General features: G+C 47.7%; 1 long non-coding RNA gene across 1 annotated transcript; it reads right to left on the bottom strand.

Annotated features, from left to right (window-relative positions):
• Window positions 1–8,898: 8,898 nt before the first annotated feature.
• LOC121661415 lies at window positions 8,899–9,761 on the bottom strand. Its single transcript, XR_006014970.1, has 2 exons — window positions 9,645–9,761; window positions 8,899–9,554 (listed from the first exon to the last, which is right to left on the bottom strand). It is a non-coding gene; the product is annotated as an uncharacterized LOC121661415 (long non-coding RNA).
• Between the last annotated feature and the right edge of the window lie 406 nt (window positions 9,762–10,167).

A 10,167-nucleotide genomic window follows, 5' to 3' on the forward strand; every position in this document is an offset into this window, starting at 1 on the left:
AATTTTCTGAGCCAACTCCCAATCCCCCTCCCGGTTCGCTTCCCTGCGTGTCTGTGCCCATCGATCTTCAGATTCAGAGTCTGAGCTGCTGCTGTCATCTGAACAGGAGGGATAGGCTGTGGCAGGGCGGGGCTGGGGTACAGGGGGCGTAGCGCAGCGTTTTTGAAATGCTGGCTCTGCTTTACCCAGGGCGGGAATGGCGGGGGGTCCGGGGTGCTTTGAGGGGTGGGAAGGGGTCCTGTTATGGCAGCATGTGGGTGGAGAGGCTGTGCAGCAACTGGTCGTTTGGGAGGGGTTACAGGTAGTGCCGGTTTTGCAATTCCATGTGGAGTCGGGGTGGGCGATAGGAGGGTGGGGGGAAGTAGGCTCTAGCGCAGCAGTGGGGGGATTGCGCAAGAACCCGTAGTAGGGGAAGGGGGGGGTGCAGGGAGAGGGGGAACATCAGCAGGGATTGCGCAAGATGCAGCTGGGAGGGGGGAGAGCGGGTGTGCCGGTGCCTGCCAGGGTGGCAGGACCATTTGCGGTGGGGGAAGGGGGGAGGGAGATTCCATTCTATGGGCGATAGCCTGAGGCGGTGCTGCAGATAGCTGCGTTCTGCCAGCGGCGAGAGGGGCAGACGCTGGCGGGGGGTGTGATGCTTGTTCCGTGCCCCACAGTGTGTGCACGGAGCTCTGTGGGACCGGTCCCGTGTTGTACCATGCTTGCTCCGTGGGTGCGGGGGGGGGGCCGGGGGGGGGGGGCGGCGGGCGGGGCGGGGGCCCCCGCGCGGGGGTGGGGGGGGAGCAGGGCCGCGTGGAGCAGGGACGCGGCAGGGAGCTGGGACGCGGCAGGAAACTGGGACGCGGGGGCGTGGGACGCGGTGGGGTGGGGGGGTCGGAGGCACCGCGGGCCGGTGCGAGAGGGGGAGGGGTGGTGTCGTGCGGGGAGGGTTGCGGGATACCAGGGGCACAGGGAGACGGGGCTGGGGGCGGCTCATCCATCCCGGGGAGGGGGGATGGGTCTGGGATGGGTGCCGCGTGCGCTGCCTGGGGGGTGACAGCGGAACCGGGGGGGCGAGCAGGGGGGCCAGCGCCCCTGCCGGGCCAGGGCTGGGGCAGCTGGCTGGGTCCGCACTCTGGCTGGCCATTACCGGAGGCGGAGAGGGGGGTGGGAGGGGGGAAGGGCAGAGAAGGGGTTTGGCTGAGGGGGGGTTTTCGCACGACATGTTTTAACCAGTAAATGAAATAAAGGAATTAATTTTGAAACTGAGAGGTTTCCCGAGGCTTGAGAGGAATACAGTTTGTTCCCCACACTGTCCCAGAACGAATCAGAAAGAACAGAATCGGATTTAGCTTCAGGGAAATTTAGAGATATCCAATTAGTGAAAGATTTAAGATTTTTCTTAGAAAGAACACCTTTATGGAATTTAAAGTCAGATTTTAAGAGAAGAGTCAGAAGAAAGGGGTATAGGTCTCTCTCAGATTGGGAAAGGCTGGGTTTAGCTTGCCTATGTCCCATCTTAGTTCCTCCCTCAGCAGAAAAAGAGAAAAAAACCCAAAATAACTTAAAATGCGCGCATGAGGAGAGCAGAGCCCCAAGTTTAAACTTACAAATCCCGTTTTCTGGTGGGGCTGGCTCCTGGAAAGGTCTGCTGGGGGGATGGTCTGGCAGTTCAATCCTCAGGGACTTTGTCCTAGGTGGGAGATGAGGGACTCGAACTGTCCCCGTCCGAAAGGCCTGCTAAAACATAGGTCTATCTTCAGAGGAGCAGCACATGAACGGCTGGTTCTGTCTTGGCGATCAAGACGCAGCTCAGGCCAGGTCCGGGTTGTCCAGGATCCAAGGCTGTTCGGGCGCCAGTTATTACAGCTGGTGGTGGAGTCTGTGGCCGTGACCCAGGAAGAGATGACCGGTCCGGGGAGATGGTCCCGAAAGGAATTGCCTGCCCGAGCTCCGGTGTCTTCCTCTCAGCTGCTGGCAGAGGAGCCCTTGCAGAAGCTGTCAGCTCTTTAGTGATATCAGCTCGTGATTCCAGCTCAGCTCTGCAGGGCAGCCTCCAGGCCAAACCAGACCAGAGAGAGACGAGAAGACCCGTATGGCTGGTTCCGCACGAAGGTAGCTTTATTGTGGGTTCCCTCCGGCGAAGGGAAGGCCAGGGGCGAGCTCTCTCCCTACAGAGGCGAACTGGTCTTCTTTTATAGGGATACAGGGGATCAGCAAGGGGACCAATGGGTTACAGAGGGTCTGGGATAGACCAATGGGTTACAGAATGATCTGCATAGTGTCTCCCAAAGGACTGTGGGTCTACTTTTCCTCACCATGACTCAAAAGTAGTCACCTTTCCAGGGAGTCCTGCTGGGTGATTGCAAAATCTTTTATCTCAGCAGACATCCCTCCAGGGCAGTGGCTGGGCGTATCCCACAACCTCCCCCTGTTCCAGAAAGTTCTCCCTTTTTTAGTTATTAATTGGTTCCCTGTTATGACTCCTGCCTCCCTGTTTTCCCCATTTGTTCTGAAAAATTGTACCCTCCCCTCTGCTTGTACCCCATTGGTTGTTTTCGCTTTCCCTGCCTTGCTCCACCCCCCATAAAGGGGCGAGCCCGCATCTTCTCGGCTGCTCTGGTCCCTGGACCCTCCTGCAAATAAACCTGTTGGAACCCATACCAGAAGCCCCTCCCGCCTTCTTTGCCTCCGGGCTAACGCGAGCCTAATCCATCAGCCGCTCGACGTGCTTCCTCTGAGGAGGAGCCAGTGCACGCATCTATCTCACACCTATTCCACTGAGCCGTCCAGTGAGGACGTTGTGGAGGCTAACGCTGCGTCCCCTCTGCCCGAGGGCACGCCGGGGCTTGTGATTACAAGCCCCTGGTTGCATTAAGTGCTACTTCTTTGTCTTGCATAATGTATTGAAATAGAATAAAAATACTATAGCGGCCAGGTTGGGGTCTGTGGCTTAGACCCAGGAAGCCGGGACCAGCCCAGAGAGAGTGTCCCGCAAGGATCAGTCTTCCAGAAGTCCGTGGCGTTCCCTCGGCTGCCGGAGATGCCTCTGCAGAAAGGGTGCCTGTCTCAGCAGGCTGTGAGCTCTTTAGTGATTTCAGCGAGAGTGACTTCAGCTCTTGTTCTGTGAGGCAAACCCCAGGCTGGACCAGGAGGAGAGAGACGAGAGGCTCTTATAGCAGTTCTGCATGAGGCAGCTTTATTAGTCCACGCCCCTGCGAAGGGGAGGCTAGGGATGAGCTCTCCAAACTCAAAGGGGGAGAGGGCTAGATCTTATAGGGATACAAGGGTGGGTGTGAGAGGGTAGAAGCCAATGGGTTACAAGGAATTTACATAGGTTCTCCCAGAGGATCATGGTTCTTGTTTTCTCTCACCCTCACCGAGTGCTGTCTTTTCCAAGGGGATTCTGCTGGGAGGTTGTGCAATCTCCTTACCAGCAGGCCTCCCTCCAGGGCAGGGGCTGGGCATACCCCACAAAATACTATCCTTATATTTAAGGATAGTAACAGTGTCTGTAGGCAGGGCTATGAAATGTGGTTTGAAATAATCATCATTGCACCTACTAAACTTGACCTGCTTTTTGAATACTTACATGAAAATAAAAGGAAAAAAAAGGACTAAAGTTGGAGCCTGATTCTTGTTTTTCTTCAAATGATAGGAGGTGTTTGTGTTATACACAGCAAACTTTGAGATCATTTTAAGCACTCCAGTGGCTTACAGTTAGGATTTTATTACCCTGTATTTAAAAGTGAGAAAGACAAGGAGTTCAACTATATAAGCCTCTATAAGCATTGCTACCATAAAGTTGTTAAGTACCACTGTGTCTGACCTTATGCTGAAGTCAGTAATGCACCAAACACATCAGTCCTGTGCAGCTACCCGTGTGGAGGGTGTTTGCTAATGCACAAGCTGATACAGAACATGTTGTTATAGCAAAGAGGCTTTGACTTGAGGTGGGGACATAGTTTAATGATGAAGCATTATGTCTCTAGTGAAAGCTGCATGCTTTTCTGCATATGAGGAAGTAAAATGCATGTCAGTAGAAGGGATATAATCTGTGCTGACTCCCTAGGTCCGGGGGAGTTTGGCTCCAAAGCTTAGCATGTTCAGCTGAAATAAAAAGTGTCAAGAGCTTAGGCCTGCTGCTCAAGGTATGAAAGATGTGAGACATGAATGTGCCCTGAGAAAACATTTCCAGAGAGAGAAAGGGGAGGGGGAAGATGGGGGAACAGGTGAGGGAGGAGGGAGAGAGGGACTGAGAGAGAGAGAAGTGTTGGATTCAACCCCAATTTTGGCTTCTCTTATTTAACAGGTGTGTATTCTGCCAGCACTTACAATGATACCATCTGGTTTTTGTTTATGCATAACTAGCTCAATGAGATGATTATGGTGATTTTTTTTTAAAGCAAATTCAGTATCAAGAAGACATTCTTCAGCCCATGTGGTGATGAATCTGGAAACAGAAAGTCTGTGTTATTCTTGGCTCATATCCATGGTTGTAGGGTCAGGTCATGCAAGGAAGTCCCTCCTTATACCAGAAAGGAAGGAGACGGTCCAGGGATGAAGCATAGAATCATTTAGGTTGGAAAAGACCTTTAAGAACTAGTCCAACTGTTAACATAGCATGCTGCCTTTAATAGATTTAAGACCTTTAATATCTCTTCTTGCATAGTTATGGTTCTGAATAATTTAATAAGGGTAAACAAATTCTCCCTGTGTTTGCAGCATCTTCTACATTGCTGTCTGCTGATGACCTATGATTATATAGCTGTGAGAGAGCTGTCAGGAAGTGAGGTGAGCCATTTCTGGTGTTAGCACATAACATAGGACTTTGGAGAGCTCTGACATACTAAAGGAAGTGGTTGGTTATCAGTGGCCCTCATCTCAGAGGTTTCATTGTTTACTGCTGGTATCAGGTGTTGTCAGTAATTCCCTCTAAATGTCATGGGTGTGGTTCCAGTGTTGTCCGTCACTCTCAAAGTGTGGCCAGCCTGAGTACTGTGTTGTTGCAGTTGACTGTAAAGAGTGAATGTACCTCGGTGAGTTGCTGTGCCCCAAAGGGCTTCTGGTGCCCAAATCTATTAACTGGCAAAAGGGGAAAAGATGGATTATATTAGAGACAATGATACTATTGTTACCTTCTTGTTGTGGCACAGTAAGACTCTTGTTGAGGAGTCTGGTTTTGGAACCTTTTTAAGTCTGCCATAAATTCTTTGGGTCCCAGAAATCCAATATTTAGAGAACTGGTGCCAGAGCTGCTCTAAAGAGGCATGTGTTGACATTGTTTTGCTTTTAACTGTGTCAGAAAACGAAATCTTTATTGTGCATATACCACATCTCCTGAAGAGCAGATGGTGCCTTGCAAACTGAGAGCTTGCAGGCTTTCTGTGTGTCTTGCTCTTCTGTCTGTCTTTTTTCCATATATCTTTTGAAAATAAAAAGGAGAAAATAAGTATGTGCATGTTTAGATTTCTGTTAAGAGCACTAAGCCAGTTTGCTGTCTCCACCTTCCACTTTTAAGTGCAAGATGCTGGAAGCCTGTGTTCTGCTTGGAGTTTTGTTGCCTCACAGTGCTATGGAGTTTGGTGCATGTGACCTTCTCCAGGATCGCTCTCCATAAGGGCTTTTTTATCAATGCCAAAGAGTTAAAATTGAAAGCAAATGTTTCACCTGATCTAAAACCACCACCATCTGGTGCTTTAAAACCACAGCAAGCACCTAAAAAAGCTGGGCATATCTATTACATTCCATTTTGCTGCCAAAGCACTGCACAGAAGCATCCCTGTTCTGCACCCCTTCTCAGGGACGCTACTATGGCTGAGGAAGGCATTTCTGCATTGATAGGAAAGGACTAAGTTAGGCTCCAGGTTAATCCATCCCTTTGTTGTCCACTGAGGTGGTGATGTTCTTCAAGGGATGATGCATAAAAGTTACTCAGAGGGAATTAGATAAAACATCTGTGTGATGCAATTGGTGGAGACCTTCTGCTCCCTCTGTGATAAAAAGTGCCAGTGAGACCAAAATAGCAGTTGCTGTACATGAGTGGCAGTTGGTGGAGGGAGTCCCTCCCAGAGGGAGAGCTGGATGAGCATAGACATGCTCTTTGGTTTCCTCAGCATACTTGGGTGACAAGAAGTGTAGGAATCATGTAACATCAGTTGCTGTTCTTTATAATTTCCTGCTCTGTAGGACTGTGGGAACACTGCCTTTCCCCCCCTCATTTAACACTCAGCTTTGCTGAGGATGATGTTTCTCCTGCTTTGACCAGTGAGTTTGCTTGCCTCGTTGGTTTTTAATTGGTATTATTTGATTACCCATGAAATTGGCCTTTTCCAACCCTTCTGGCTGCTGCTGGAAGGAGAACACTTTCCCATGGGCATGAATCTTGGAGAGAGGCTGCGATCTTCATCTTCAGTTTTTTCTGTTCCCTGAAGGATGTTTCTAAGTGCTCATCAGCTTCTTTGTAGTCTCTTTGCTCATGAAGTGCATGAAGCTTAAGGGAGTGGTTACCCATATAGCCAAATCACATACTCCTTTCTGGAGCTGACCTGTGGAGTCTGGTAGTTGCCTTCTTACATCCCAATGCTTAGTGGCTTTTCTTCTCATGCCAGGCATAAGTGCCCATCAGCCTACTGCTTTTTGCACCCAACTTCAAAGAAATTAATGTCCAGTTTGTTGTGATGGATAATCCATGTATTGTGCTCTGCTGGGTGGTGCTCTGGCCTCACGGTACTGTGGTGGGGCACACGAGGGACAGAGGATGCTGTGCCTGAGCACACCTTTGTGTGGTGTAGCCTGTTGCACTGTTTGGGTTTCTCTCTGTTCCAGGCCATGCACTGTCAGGGCGGACTGACAGACTGTGCCCGGCTTTGGGCGTTGTTCTTAACTGACTGAGAGATGTGCAAGTTTTCCTGCCTCAAGTGTTTCTTGAAAAATCTTAATTCTTCACCTGGGTCTCTATTAGTATGGTGTTCATCAGCTTCCATTAGCAGTCTCTCTTTGGAGAGACTTCCACTGTTAGCCAAGCTCAAAATCCATTGTCAGTGGCAATTTAGATGGTCTTTTGTACTGTTTTCTGCTTCAATTACTTTCTTTTCCTTCTCAGAGAAGATAATATGTAAAGATGTAAAGTCAAACACAAATCATACATTTCTAATAGTTATTTTTCATGTAAGATTTCAGAATGCAGTACTGCTATTAGTGATTTTTGTATACTGTGGGAGCCAAAAAAAATACAAGGGGCATAGCTATGTCTATTATATTTAGCTGCTGGATATCTGACTTTATCTGTAAAAACTTTATTGGGGGGAAAAAAAAAGTTAGGGCACTGTCAATCATGTGAGTCTGCCCAGACTTTTCATCTCTGTTAAAAGAGCTACTTTTGCTACAATACTGGGCGGCAGCAGTGGTGGGCAGTGATTTAATTCTAAAACTGAATACAAGCATATAATACTAATTATTACTAGGGTGATGTCAGGCCCATCTGGGGCATCTTGTGCTATGGAGTTATTGAGTCACTATGTTGCTTTGCAGCACCAAGAAGTGCTTGGAGTTAGCAGGAAACTTCTTATTTTTAAGAAGTGCTCTGAAAATGTCTTAGTATATAGCTTAATACTTTTATTTTTAGTACTGAGTCAAAGGGGAAATAGCTTAATTATATTCTAGAACAAATAGAAAGCTGATGAAATTGTGTTATGCTGGAATTTTAGGTTTTTGAACAGAAAAGTTGGAAGACGGTGTTGTCACAGGTACTAAATAGGGAGGATTCACGCCACTGGGGGGATGTTAATTATAACTTTTGGGAGGATGAAAGGGCTGTGAACCAAGTGCATTCTTCCCCCCTCTTCTTTTTTACCTCCGGAAAATGGACTTTGAAAAAGTACATGGGAGGGAGGATTTTGTGATTTGAAATTTTAAGTCCCACTAAAAGAGCTCTGATGTTGAATCGTGCCGCAACCAGGCCAGGAGACACTTCAGAGACAGAGTCAGAGAAGTGGGTATTTGCTTTATTCAGTGCGCCGGGTGTCGGGGGATCGCTCCTCCAAAACACACACACCGGTGCTCCCTACAACACACTATTAAGGGTTAAATTATGAATATTCATCACTTTCCTTGGGACAGGTGTGGTTATACAAATTATTTCTCGGAAGTCATTAATATCATTAGCATACGGGCCACGCATGCGGTGTGTGTCCTGGTAGTTGCACTGAGGAAGGCTCCTCTTCTTCCTCAGGGGTCTTTCTGATGAAGACCAGTAGTCTTCCTCACAGTGCACTTTTCACCTTTCTCCCTGGGCATGCGTAGTCCTTTGAGGAATGATTCAGCAGTCTCTGGGATAATCCTTATCCCCTCTATCTTGACAAGATTAGGGTGAATTCGGCTTCTTAGGTTTTGTAATTAACATCTGCTGTCTGAACTAACATTTGTTGTCTCCCAATAGTTAACTTGTGCTTACATGAGTTAGTTATTGACTGCCCTTTCCTCAATCCCCCCTTTTCTTTGGTTATTTGCAATTCTTTACAAATCTTGCATGTCTTTAAAGTAAGTACCGTTCTCTACCTTATTTCTGTTTGTGCTTGTGCCATTGGGCATAAGCATCTCGATTCTAAGTACATAGTATCATACAACAGTAACTACTAATATAAACAATAAGTATCAATGCAATAACACAAATAGCTATTACAAACAATGTTTAAGCCAGAATAAGTTGGGTAACTATGCTGTAAGTTTGTCCCACATCTCTTTAAACCTTCAAGAAGTGTCATGTAAGGTAATTTGATGCAATGTTCGCTTTGGATAAATGATTTTAATAGTTTTCTGGGTATGACTATGAGACCTTTTATCCTAGCCCACCCATCTGTGCTTATTTGTTTCTTGTCTTCTTGTATCCAATTTAAAACATTAGTGTCATATGGTGGGGGTTTTTTCATCCATAAGGATGCTAGAAGGAATTAGAGCTAGGGCTTGGATCTGAACCCCAATGGCTACTGCCTTTGCTGTTTTGTCTGCCATAGCATTTCCCAGTTCAGGGATGGTGTTACCTTGGGAGTGTCCCTTACAATGCATTATAACCACTTTTGAAGGTTTTAACACTGCTTCTAGTAACTGTACGATTTCAGTAGCATGCTTGATTTCTTTCTTCTGTGAGGTTAATAAACCCCTTTCTTTCCAGATAGCCCCATGAGCGTGTACCACCCTAAAAGCATACCTTGAATCAGTCTAAATGTGGATAGGTTTTCCTTTGGCCAATGCCAAGGCTCAAGTTAGGGCTATTATTTCAGCCTTTTGAGCTGATGTCCCCACAGGTAACAGATTTGCCTCAATGACAGCGTCTGTGGTTGTAACTGCATACCCAGCGAGCCGCTTACCATCCTTGACATAACTGCTCCCATTGGTGAACCAGTTTTCTGCATTTTCTAGTGGAGAGTCCTTTAGGTCTGGGTGGCTGGAGTAAACTGCCTCCATGGTTTCGATGCAGTCGTGCTGTACGGGGTCTTCAGTAGCCTTGCCCTGGAGGTAAGCTGCTGGATTTTAGTTACTTGGATACTCACATCCTCCGATTCTGCTAGGACAGCCTGGTATTTAAGAAAGCGAGATGGGGTTAACCAGTGATTTCCTTTCTGTGCGAGTACTGCTGACACTGTGTGAGAGATAAAAACAGTTACCTGCTGTCCCAGTGTGAACTTGTGAGCTTCTTCTATGTTCAGGATCACAGCTGCCACTGCACGCAGGCAGGCGGGCTCTCCTTGGCTGACCACATCCAGCTGCTTGGAGAAATAAGCCACTGGACTTCTATACGGTCCCAGCTTTTGTGCCAAAAGTCCCAGTGCCAGTCCTTGCCTTTCATGTGAGAACAACAGAAAAGGTTTAGTGACATCTGGTATGCCCAATGCCGGAGCTTGCATTAACTCAATGTATGCATTTAAGTAGCTGTTTCTATTCTTCTTGCTAAGGAACACCCTGCCCTACCTGCTGGATTGCCACTCCCACTGAGTACCATTAGGGAAACTTCTGTCTGGTTTCTGTTCTCATGATGAATTATTCTTTGAGGAGCTCAAGGACATTTCCAGGTCAACTGCCCTTGTATTCATGGGGAAATTCTACTTGCCAGGAATCAACTGGGAACATCACACAGCTGGTACAACCCAGGCCAGAAGATTCCTAAAACACCTGGAAAACAACTTTATG

The sequence above is a fragment of the Corvus kubaryi genome, unplaced genomic scaffold (assembly GCF_017639235.1).
Source record: "Corvus kubaryi isolate FWS band 111438036 unplaced genomic scaffold, C.kubaryi_AGA036_p1.0 126, whole genome shotgun sequence".
In the NCBI taxonomy this organism is placed as follows: domain Eukaryota; kingdom Metazoa; phylum Chordata; class Aves; order Passeriformes; family Corvidae; genus Corvus; species Corvus kubaryi.